Source organism: Pan troglodytes, chromosome X (genome assembly GCF_028858775.2).
Source record: "Pan troglodytes isolate AG18354 chromosome X, NHGRI_mPanTro3-v2.0_pri, whole genome shotgun sequence".
NCBI lineage: Eukaryota > Metazoa > Chordata > Mammalia > Primates > Hominidae > Pan > Pan troglodytes.
Window position 1 is genome coordinate 126,859,728 of NC_072421.2, and position 10,948 is coordinate 126,870,675.

The window sequence follows — 10,948 nt, forward strand, 5'->3', positions numbered from 1 at the left end:
ACAAAATGGGAGAAAATTTTCGCAACCTACTCATCTGACAAAGGGCTAATATCCAGAATCTACAATGAACTCAAACAAATTTACAAGAAAAAAACAAACAACCCCATCAAAAAGTGGACAAAGGACATGAACAGACACTTCTCAAAAGAAGACATTTATGCAGCCAAAAAACACATGAAAAAATGCTCACCATCACTGGCCATCAGAGAAATGCAAATCAAAACCACAATGAGATACCATCTCACACCAGTTAGAATGGCAATCATTAAAAAGTTAGGAAACAACAGGTGCTGGAGAGGATGTGGAGAAATAGGAACACTTTTACACTGTTGGTGGGACTGTAAACTAGTTCAACCATTGTGGAAGTCAGTGTGGCGATTCCTCAGGGATCCAGAACTAGAAATACCATTTGACCCAACCATCCCATTACTGGGTATATACCCGAAGGACTATAAATCATGCTGCTATAAAGACACATGCACACATATGTTTATTGCGGCATTATTCATGATAGCAAAGACTTGGAACCAACCCAAATGTCCAACAATGACAGACTGGATTAAGAAAATGTGGCACATAGACACCATGGAATACTATGCAGCCATAAAAAATGATGAGTTCATGTCCTTTGTAGGGACATGGATGAAACTGGGAATCATCATTCTCAGTAAACTATCGCAAGGACAAAAAACCAAACACCACATATTCTCACTCATAGGTGGGAATTGAACAATGAGAACACATGGACACAGGAAGGGGAACATCACACTCTGGGGACTGTTGTGGGGTGGGGGGATGGGGGAGGGATAGCATCGGGAGATACACCTAATGCTAGATGATGAGTTAGTGGGTGCAGCGCACCAGCATGGCACATGTATACATATGTAACTAACCTGCACAATGTGCACATGTACCCTAAAACTTAAAGTATAATAATAATAAATTAAAAAAAAAAGAAATTCGTCATTCGAAACATAGTGGAGGCCACAGCAGTCAGGGACATTTCTGAAGCGAGAGTCTTTGATGCCTACGTGCTTCCCAAGCTTTATGTGAAGCTACATTACTGTGTGAGTTGTGCAATTCACAGCAAAGTAGTCAGGAATCGATCTCGTGAAGCCCACAAGGACCGAACACCCCCACCCCTATTTAGACCTGCGGGTCCTGCCCCACTTCCCCCACCAAAGCCCTTGTAAGGAGCTAAGTTCTTAAAGACTGAAGACAGACTATTCTCTGGAGAAAAATAAAATGGAAATTGTACTTAAAAAAAAAAAAACAAACAAACAAACAAAAAAAACACAGGTTTCCTGGTTCTTGCTCTAGAGAAACACAGTGTAATTGGTGAAACCAAGACAAAGATATATAAAATAACAAAAGGACATTTACAAAGTGATATGAACTGAAACAAAATATAAATTAGCTTCAAGTATTCAGGAAATGGGAAGTCAAGGAATCACAAGATGTTGTGTATGTGTATTCACATGTGTAGTGTGACCACTTGTATCTGTTGGGGCGACAGTGGTGTAGTCATCTGGGAAACAGAGCTTTACCCTAAGGAAGCATATGAGCTAGACTGTTGGAGGAAATGGGGCATTCTCTTTAACATTATGAGGAATAGGTGCAGAGGAAAAAATCAAGGTATGTGATGAAAAGGAAATAAATCGTGCTATTAGGCTAGTGGGCCTTTGTGAGCCAGGCTAGGATTTGGGAGTTGGACAATGAGCATTCAAAGATTGTCGGTGGGAAAGAAGTTGGATAGATCAGTTGAGACTAGTTGAGGAAGAGCTTCAAAGCCCCCAGAGAACATTATACTTATGGTGAAAGAATGAAAACTTTCTCTCACAGGTCAGGAACAGACAAGCATGCCCACTTTCACTTCTATTCAACATTGTACTCTGGTTTCTACCTCAAGCAATCAGGCAAGAAAAAGAAATAAAAGGCAACCAGACTGGAGAGAAGGAAGTAAAGCTGTTTCTATTCACATAAAAAATGATCATGTATATAGAAAATTGTAAGGAATTCACTAAAAACCTATTAGCACTAATAAATCAAGGTTGTAGGATACAAGTTAAATTTACAAAAATCAATTGTATTTCTATACACTTGCAATGAACAATCCAAAAACGAAATTAAGAAAACTATTTCATGTATAATAGCATCAAAAAGAATACTTAAGAACAAAGTTTAAAAGAAGTGCAAAACTTTACTCTAAACACTACAAAGAAAGCATTGTTGAAAGAAATTAAATATCTAAATAAATGCAAAAACATACTGTGTTCATGGAGTAGAAGACTTGATATTGTTAAGATGGCATACTGCCCAAATTGATGTATAGATTCAACATAATCTCTCTCCAAATCCCAGCTGAATTCCTTGTACAAATTGACAAGCTAATTCTAAAATTTATATGAAATTGCAAGGCTCCCAGAATAACCAAAACAATCTTGACAAAGAAGAGCAAAGCAGGAAGACAGGAAGACTCATGTTTTCTGATTTCAAAACTTACTAAAAAGCAATGATAGGACAATATCAGTATTGGCATAGGACAGACACCTATATCAATGGAATAGAATTATGAGTCCAGAAGTAAAACCATACATCTAGGACTAGCTGATTTTCTACAAGAATGCCAAGACCATTGAATGGAGAAAAATGTTCTTTTCAATAAATGGTGCAGAGACAACTGGATAACCACATGCAAAAGAATAAAGTTGGACCCAAGCCTCACATCCTACACAAAACTTAACTCAAAATGGATCAAAGACATAAATGTAAGAGCCGAATTGTAATATTCTTAGAAGGAAACATAGAGATAAATCTTCATGAACTTGGATTTGGCAAAGGGTTCTTAGATATGACATGAAAAGCATGAGCAAAAAAAGAAAAAATAGATAATTAGTACTTCATCAAATTTTAAAACTTCTATGCTTCAAAGGACATGAAGATAAAAGTGAAAAGAGAACCAACAGAATGGGAAAAAATATTTGCCAGTCACATATTTGATAAGGGACTTGTATCTGGACTGTACAAAGAATTCTTATAACTCAACAATAAAAAGCAAATAACTCAATTAAAAATATGTTCAAAGATCTGAATAGACATTTCTCTGAAGGAGATACACAAATAGCCACTAAGCACATGAAAAGGTGCTCGATACCATTGTCATTAAGGGAATGTAAATCAAAACCACAATGAGATACTACTTTACACCCAGTCTGACAGCTGTAACGTAAAAAAAAAAAAAAAAAAAAAAAAGGTGAACAGTAACAAAATGTTGGGATGATATGAGAAATTGGAACATTCATACATTTCTGTGGGAATGTAAAATGGTACCGTCACTATGAAAAACTATCTGGCAGTTCCTCAAACAGTAAAATACAAACTTTCTATGTGACCTGGCAATTCAATCCCTGGCAATATACCCAAGAGAACTGAAAACATATGTCCACACAAAAGTTACAGACCAATGTTCATAGTAGCATTATCCATAATTACCCCAAAGTGGAAACAACTCAAATGTCCATCAGCTGGATAGACAAAGTACAGTATATCTACACAATGGAATATTATTCAACCATAAAAAAGAATAAAAGAGGGTACTAAAACATGCTAACATGGATCAACCTTGAAAACATTTTTATAAGTGAAAGAATAGTCACAAAGAACCACGTATCACATGATTCCATTTATATGTAATGTCCAGAGTGGGCGTATATACAGAGACAAAAAGTAGATTAGTGGTTGCTTAGGGATAGAGCAGGAAGGGGGAAAATATAGAGTGACTACTGATGAGTATGGAGTTTCTTTTAAGGGGAATGAAAATTTTTAAAAATTATCTTGTAATGATGGTTGTACAAACCTGTGCACATACTAAAAACCATAAGTTGTATACTTTAATGGGTGAACTGATATGGTATGTGGTACAGTATATTTCAATAAAGCCATTTTTGTGAGTTGAATTATGTCTCCCAAAAAGATATGTTGAAATCCTAAACCCTGGTACCTAAGAATGTGAACTTATTTGGAAATAGGGTCTTTGCAGATGTAACTAAGTTAAGATGAAGTCATTAGGTTGATCCCTAATCCAATATGACTGGTGTTCTCATAGGAAGAGGGAAATCTGAACAAAGACACACAAAGAGACTGCCATGTGAGAACGGCAGCAGAGACGAGTGATGCAGCTGCAAGCCAAGAAACACCAAGAACTGGTCACCACCAGAAGCTAAGGAGAGGCAAAGAAGTGTTCTACCTAGAGTCTCAGAGGTAGCGTGGCTCTACTGACTCGTTGACTTCAGACTTCTAGTCTCCAGAAGCATGAGACAATTAATTTCCATTGTTTTAAGCCACCCAGTTTGTGATATTTGGTATGGCAGCTCAAGGAAACTGATACAGCTTTTTAAAAAATACAACAACCCGTTGAGTTTTAACTTGCATGAGATATCAGAAATAACACTGGACTAGGAGTTAAAGGACCTACATTTTTGTCCCAACTCTCTTCTAACTCACTGACACTGACATTGGGCAAGTCACCAACTTTCTCTGTTTTTCCCCTTTTACAAAATGCAGGGATTGGCTTGCATGTTCACTAAGGTCCCCTCGAGGATGACACGCCCCATTAATAGAACTCTTCATTTTACAATTCTGAAAATGTTAGCATAGGACCCCAAATTCAAATGACACCAATAAAAAGTAAAATATTTTCCAAATAAATTAACTTCTTCCGTTTTGAAATTCTTTTGCTCATCTTGACATCTCACTGGAATGAAATCACTCCATTTCTTCTTAGTTCCTATAGGAATATGAAGCCATTTCCCAAGCCTCGTGGGGACTAACTAGCAACTGGGACATAACATTGTTGCTGAGACAATGTAAATTAAACTCCATTTGTCCTTTCTCTTATGCCTTATAAATGTAGAACTCCTTTTCAAGAATTGTGCTTTTATAAAACCTGTGTGATGCCAACAACTAAGCCTCATTTAACCAAAGAAAGAAAAGTAGCATTGTCCTAGTTTTTGCTCTGCCTTGTATTCAAAGATGCCTTATATAATGTGTAAACCATTGGTTTTTATATAAGAAATTTCATGTCGATCTCTCCTTTGCTATTAAAAATGTACAGCATATTGTTGCACAACACAGCAAGTGCTCAAAATGGCTTCCCCCTTCCATGTTTTTAAAATGTGAAACATAATACTCTTTCCTTTATGTCTCTTTTTTTTTTTTGACCTTCCTTTTATCTCTCCGGTGGTGTATTCTCTTTGCAACAAAATTCACTTGACACACTTGACACTGTATTATAGCTCAAGAAATGAGTATACATCAGTTGCTGAATTGTGTACATGCCATAAAGATGTCTTTTCTTTAATACCCAGCCCCATGTGAAGTTTAAATTAACTTCCCCAATCACCACAAACCAGATTTTTTTTTCACCAGCTGAATATTCAGGAAGCAGTTTGGTATTTAGCTTCAAAGTAATGAACTCTTCTATCCTAAGTGCCAATCATGGGCTTTTTGGTATCTCATTATGCAGAATACCAAAGATAAAACAAAACAAAACAATTCTACAAGAGAATGACTATTAGATTGACAATGGAGGCTCAAATAAAATGGAATGATAGCTTCAAAGTGATGAGGAAAAATATCTTCTACCCTGAAGCCTATGCTTAGCTAAACAATCATTAAGAAGTGAGAGTGAACAAAATGCATTTTCAGACAAACAAGACTAAAAGCAGTTTCCTTTCAAAGACCCTTGCTGAAAGGCAACAAAAATATCTACTTCAGAAAGGAAAAAATAATAATTTCAGAATAAAAGTATAGGACAAAACAAACAATGGTGAGCATAGAAACTGAAAAACACGTTTACAAATTTAAAAAGCACTGAGTATAAAAATAAACAATAGTGATAGTTGAGGATGATTTAATAACAAAGTTAATACACTAGACAACAAGATGGAAGAAGGGGTGATGACGAGTATTTGTTTTCTTGCATTGTTTAGAAAAATACAGAGTGATTGACGTTACACTTCGTTGTAACATTTATCTATAAACATTTAAGGGGTCACATACTGATTTAAATCTTTTTAAGTTACTAGAAGATCAGAAATAAAATGTATGACTTCCAAATGAGTAAAGGTAAAAATAAAAATAGAGAAAACTTGATTCATAATAAGAATCATCGTTGGCAGTTCCTAAAATAGTAAAACACACAGTTACAATATGACCCAGCAATTCCACCCCTATGTATATGCCCAAGAGAACTGAAAACACAAAACCTTGTATGTGAATGTTCATAACAGTGTTATTCACAATAATCAAAGAGTAAAAACAACCCAAATGTCTATCAACAGATAAATGGACTAACAAATGGCACTATGTCTATACAACGGAATATCATTCAGCCATAAAAAGGAATGAAGTTGCCTATAAGCTGACTGAGAGAAAAAAAGGAATGAAGTGCTGATTCTTGCTACAATATGAATGAACCTTGAAAACATTATGCTAAGCAAAAGAAGCCAGACATAAAAGCCCATATATTTTATGATTCCATTTCTGTGATGAGTCCAGAACGGGCAAATTCATAGAGACAAAAAGTAGATAAGTGACTGCCATGGGTTGGGAGAGGGGGGAATTGGAAGTGACTGTTAATGTGTATGAAGTTTCTTTATGGGATGATGAACGTGTTTTAAAATTGGATTGTAGTGATGTTTGCAAAACACTGTGAATATAACAAGAGCTATTGAATTTTACATGTTAAAAGTAGGAATTGTATAGTATGCAAATTATGCCTCAATAAATCTGTTATTAAAAAAAATAATGTCCAAATATATCAGTAATCACAACAAAAGAAAATGAATTAAACATAGCTGTCAAAGGCCCATATCGTTTTAGAAGCAAGTTTAACCAAATGTTCAAAAATATATAATCCAGATTTTATATAAAATGGTCCAGAAGAAAAAGAAGTTAGAATTTCCAAATTATTTTGTGAATCTAGTATGCCTTGATACCAAAACTCGAAAAGAACAGTGTAAAAAGAGGACAAAAACTGGAGAATCCAACATATGATCATTAATGTAAAATCCTAAATCCAACATTAGCAAACCAAACTTAGCAATGTATTATAATTTTTAAAACATTATGACCAGGTAGTATTTATCCCAGAAATATAAGATTAGTTTAACATTAGAAAATCCATGTAATTCACAAAATTAAGTGTCCAAGGGAGAAAATACACCAAATTTCGCTAGATGTAGACAAAGTATTTGATAAAATTCAACACTCATTCATATGATTTTTTAAAAAACACATCTTAGCCAACTCAGAATGAAAAGGAACTTCCTTGACTTGACAAAAGGTAGCTAACAAAAATCTGCAACAAATATCATAGCTAATGGTGAAATATTAGAATCATACCCTTTAGAATCAGAAAACAAATCAAGTATCCTCATCACTATTTCTATTCAATATATACTGGAGGCACTTGTCAGAACAATAAAACAAAAAATAAAAATAAGTGAAAGAGAATATTGTAAAAAAAAAAGAAAGAAAATTGCCATTTTCACAACAAACTATTGGCACTAATAAGAGATTTCAGCAATGCTGCTGGACATCAAATCAACATACAAAATTATATATACCAGCAATAATCAATTAGAAAATATATAATATATTTTTAAATATCATTCACAACAGCAACAAAACCTGTAAGATTCTTAGGAAAAAAAGTTAACCAAGTATGCGTAGAATTATAATAGAGAAAATTATTATTCAATTATATTCCAACCAAAATCCCAACAGTGTATTTCCCACTGACCTTGACAAGCTAATTCTAAAAGTGATATGGAAGAGTATCAGGCCAAGAACAGCCAAGAAAATTTTGAAGAGAATGAGGGAAGATTCAACCTACTAGATATCAATTTATTAAAAACATATTAATTGTTAAATAATATGATACTAACATAAAAATAATCAAATAGATCAGCGGTTGGTAAACTTTGTCTGTAAAGGGCCAGAGAGTAAACATTTTAGGCTTTGCATGCCAGGGGGAAAATTTGAGGATATTGTGTACATACTTATATAACAAGAGAGGAACTCCTACCCAGCTTCACCCCATTTGCCTGGGGTGGATAGTTCCACACAGTGAACAGGCTTTGTATCCTCTGTTGGAGACATTTTTCAGAAGATCTACCGTCCAAAGGCTAAGGTGACTATTGACCAACTATTTCAGTTTGCCTGGGACTGCCCTTGTTCTAGCCCTGAAAGTCTCAGATACTGAGTATCCCCTCCATCTCCAGAAAATCAGCATGGTTGATTGCTCTACCTAAGCGGGAAGGGAAGACAAGAAGGCAACCACCACAGTCAGTAACATCTTCAGCCCCAGCCACACCCAGACCCCAGTACATCCATCCTGCTCTCCTCTCAGAGAGCTTGGCCATCTTAACTTGGGCAGGTGGCTGGAGGCAATGCAACTCACTAAGTCACTGACTCCCAGACTGAGATTCCACTGGACTGATTCCACTGCTCCATGGGGGCAGCTGCCAACAGCAGAGCCTCCAACAAGTAGAAGGAGACTATGAGTCCTGCACAGCAGTGAGGAGTGGCTGCCATAAGGGGAGGCAAGCACTGGGAACAAAGAGGAGGACATGGGCAGAGGAGTATGGCCAAGGTTTGGCCTCCAACATTTATATTGCTAGCCTACTTGAGCAGCGCTTGTGGGCCAGATTTGACCTGAGGGATATAGTTCACTGACCCCTGAAATATGTCAATGCTTCACATTACAGTGCCCAAAAGCAGATGTACATACATATGGGAACTTGGTATATAACAGAAGTAGCATTATAAATTAGTTGGGGAAATAATGGAGCATTCAATAAATGGTGCTGGGACGATTTGTTATCTGCAAAGGTAAGGGGAAATAAAAATTGATCCCTACCTTATATCCTAAACAAAAATAAATTCCAGATGAATTAAAGACTTAAATGTGAAAAACAAATTTTCAAAAAATCTAGAATTAGAAAAGGGAGAATATCTTCATGATATAAAGGTATAAAATAAGTTATTAAACAGGGCACAATAAGCACAAACAAGAAAGAGTATCGACAAATTTGACTACATTAAATAAAAAACTTCTATATGATAAGACATCTTTAAAAAGTCAAAAGATATTCTACAGACAGGAAGAATATATTTTCAATGTATACAATTAATAATAGATTAATATACAGCGTATATTTTTAACTTCTACAAATCAATAAGAAAAAAACAACAAACAGCCCAAATGAAAGGAATTAGACATGTAATGAATAGGCAGTTCCCAGAAGAGGACATCCTAATGGCTAATATAGGAAATATAAACAAGGATGTACAAAAATGTTAATCAGAATAAGCTGGACTTATACTACAGTAACAGATCATCCCCAAATCTCAATGGCTTAACACATAAACATTTCTTATTCATGAAAAGTCAACTATAAATTAGGCACCTCTCCAAGACAGTAGTTCTCCACGAGGCGACTCAGGAATTAAGGCTGCTATGATCATGTGGCTCCATTTTCTCCATAGCCAACTTCCATGCCCCTGATCCAAGGGCAGGGTGGTGGAGGAATGAGAGAAGGGAAGGATAGGATAGGACAGGACAGGACAGGACAGGACAGGACAGCAAAGCATAGCATAGCACAGCATAGCATGGCACAGCATAGCATAGCATAGCATAGACTGCCTCAGCCAGGAGGTGATCCACATCACTTCTGCTCACAATTTTATGGGCCAGAACTAGTCATGTGGCCCTGCAAGGGGACTGGAAAGTACAGTTTTCTGTTGTTTAGGAAGGAGAAATATGAAACAGAATTTGGTAAATGCATACCATTGTCTCTAGCATTGTCTCTGCTATAAATGATCACTACAGTTTCCAAGACAAAAACAATATAGTTTGTAATGTAAAAAATTGAGAACCATATACCTGTCCATCAAAGTGTTAAATAAAGTAGCAAGTATATTCATTGGAATACCACAGGGAAAATGAATTAACTAGATCCATATTTCTAATATGGGTAAATCTCAAAAATAAAATGTTGAGAAAACATAAAACTATAGATAGGAGGGATAAGCACCAACCTCTAGGTAATGGCTACCTCTGAAGTGGAAAGGAGGGAGGGGAATGGCATAGTGAGAGGAGGGGGTGATGAATCTTCAGAGGTATGATGTGACATTTTGTTTCTTTTTAAAATGATATGTAGAGCAAAATGGTGGTTATCAGAGCGTGGAGGGTCTGGGGAATGGGGCAACACTGGTCAAAGGGTAGAAAGCCGCCATTAGAAAGGAGGGATAAATAATAGGTATTGAAGTTAATGGATAGTTAATTCATTTGATTCAATCATTCCACACTGTATGCATATATCATAACATCACTGTATATGCCATAATTATATATGATTATAATATGTTTACAAATAGAAAATAAATAAGTAATAAAAATGATCTGTAAAGGCAAATTTATAGAGAAAGGAAATTGATTAGTGGTTGCCTGGGGCTGAGTGTGAAAATGGGGAGTGACTACAAATAGACACAAGAGATTTTAGGAAGGTGATGAACGTCTTCAAAAATTGGATCGTGGTGATGGTTGCACAGCTCTGTAAATCATTGAACTGTACACACTTAAAAAAGTGAATTTTATGGTATTTAAATTGTACCTAAGTAAAGCTATTTTATATCTATAGTCATACAGCAGAACGTTTCTATATCTGTAATAAATCCATATTTACCTGTAATAAATATTCAAAAATGTTCTATTGTATGACTCCATTAACATAAAAATAGATGTGTACATATACAATAAAAGCTTTATTTTTCGATGAGAGGGCATAGTAGCTGGTTTCTGTCTAAAGGTCTGATGGCTCAAGTAAATTGCTTTTTGGAAAGAAAAGAACGTGAGACCTAAAGATGACATTGCTAAAGCAAT